We start from the raw sequence: 1,661 nt of genomic DNA, 5'->3' as shown, positions 1-1,661 counted from the left end.
ATGTTTTCTTGCCTTTTCTGGAAATTGGTGAAGGCAGCGCATCAAAGGTGCGCACCTCGGTGTGCTCCGAGGTGCGAACCCGAGAGCGCTCCGAGGTGCCCACGAAGTCGAAAGTCGGGTTAATTGCATTGTTTTCCCCGGGTGCGCTCCGAGGTGCGCAACATCGGCGCGCACCAAGGAGGGCTCCGAAGTGTGCTCCAAGGTGCGCACGATGGCGTGCACCTCTGGTGCGCACGATTCGGAGCTCGGTTTGACCGGGGTGCGCACACCTTGGCTGGGTTGCGCACCTTTTGTGCGCTCCAAGGTGCGCACGAAGTCGGAGCTCGGTTTGCCCCGGGTGCGCACCTTCGCCAGGGTGCGCACCTTGATGCGCACGCCTTGGCTGGGCTGCGCACCTTGGTGGGCGCCATGGTGCGCACCTTTCGTGCGCTCCAAGGTGCGCACGAAGTCGGAGCTCGGTTTGCCCCGGGTGCGCACCTTGGTGGGCGCCATGGTGCACTCCGAGGTGCCCAAGATTGGTGCGCACCAAGGAGCGCTCCGAAGTGCGCTCCAAGGTGCGCGCGAAGTCGAAAGTTGGGTTAATTGTCCGGTTTGCCTCGGGTGCGCACCTTGCGTGCACCTTCGCCAGGGTGGGCGCCTTGGTGCGCACACCTTGGCTGGGCTGCGCACACCTTGGCACCCGCGTTTCCTTCATTTTAAATTTTTTTTTTTTACAATCTCTCAAGTGGGAAATTCTATAATCTCAACTTTTTTTGCCTTTTCAGGAAACTTTTGAATGGAGCGCATCATTGGTGCGCTCCGAAGTGTGCTCCAAAGCTCTCTCCAGCTGCGTGCACCTGCCCCGGCCGCGCACCCGGCCCCGCCCAGCTTCGCTCACCTGTCCCGGGCGTCTGGTGCGGAACCTTAGAGTAAGAAACATCACCGTGCACCTTGGCCAACGTGCGCGACTCGACCGAGCGCGCACTGGCCGAGGTGCACACCGATTTCACCTGGGTGCGCGCGCAGCACCTCGGGCGCACCGGGGTGCGCGCACAACGCCCGGGTTGCACCGTGGCCTGTGTGCTCGGGGTGCCTCGGGTGCGCGCTCGGTGTCGCCCCCGCGCGCGCGGTAGTGCGGGCAGCGCACCCCGGCCCGGCCCGGCCCCGACGAGAACGCAAACGGGCAAAAGGTTTATTCAAATAGCATTGCGACGCCCGGCGAAAAACTAAAAAAGGGTGCAACACCGGGACTTCCCGGGAGGTCACCCATCCCAGTACTACTCCGGCCCAAGCGCGCTTAACTGCGGAGTTCTGATGGGATCCGGTGCACTAATGCTGGTATGATCGCACCCGTTATGAGCTTGTCGCAGTGTGTACTTAGCAAACCGCGACCCACGTGCGAATCCACCCCGGCCACCCACCCCCGTCGAGGTGCACACCCTCCCTCGCGAAGTGCGCCCCGTTCGCCAAGTGTGAGCCCTGCCCGGGTGCGCGCACCTTGCTAGGGCGTCGGGTGTGCACCCGGCCCGGCCTACGTGCGTGCACCTGGAGGGGGCGTCGTGTGCGTGCAGTGTCCCGTCTGCAACGCAGTGCCCACACACCACCTCGGGCGCAACGACCTGCGCTCACATGTGGGCCGAGTGCACCTTGGTGCATGTTCGGGGCGCCTCGGGTGCACGCTC

The 1,661-nt window shown here is 63.8% G+C and overlaps 1 non-coding gene across 1 annotated transcript; it reads right to left on the bottom strand.

Annotated features, from left to right (window-relative positions):
• Positions 1-1,212: 1,212 nt before the first annotated feature.
• Positions 1,213-1,331, bottom strand: LOC131864430 (5S ribosomal RNA). Its single transcript, XR_009363237.1, has one exon. It is a non-coding gene; the product is annotated as a 5S ribosomal RNA (ribosomal RNA).
• Positions 1,332-1,661: the final 330 nt, after the last annotated feature.

This window comes from Cryptomeria japonica, unplaced genomic scaffold, assembly GCF_030272615.1.
Source record: "Cryptomeria japonica unplaced genomic scaffold, Sugi_1.0 HiC_scaffold_85, whole genome shotgun sequence".
Taxonomy (NCBI): Eukaryota; Viridiplantae; Streptophyta; class Pinopsida; order Cupressales; family Cupressaceae; genus Cryptomeria; species Cryptomeria japonica.
Note: the sequence above shows the minus strand (reverse complement) of the source record. Positions and strands in the feature narration are given on the sequence as shown.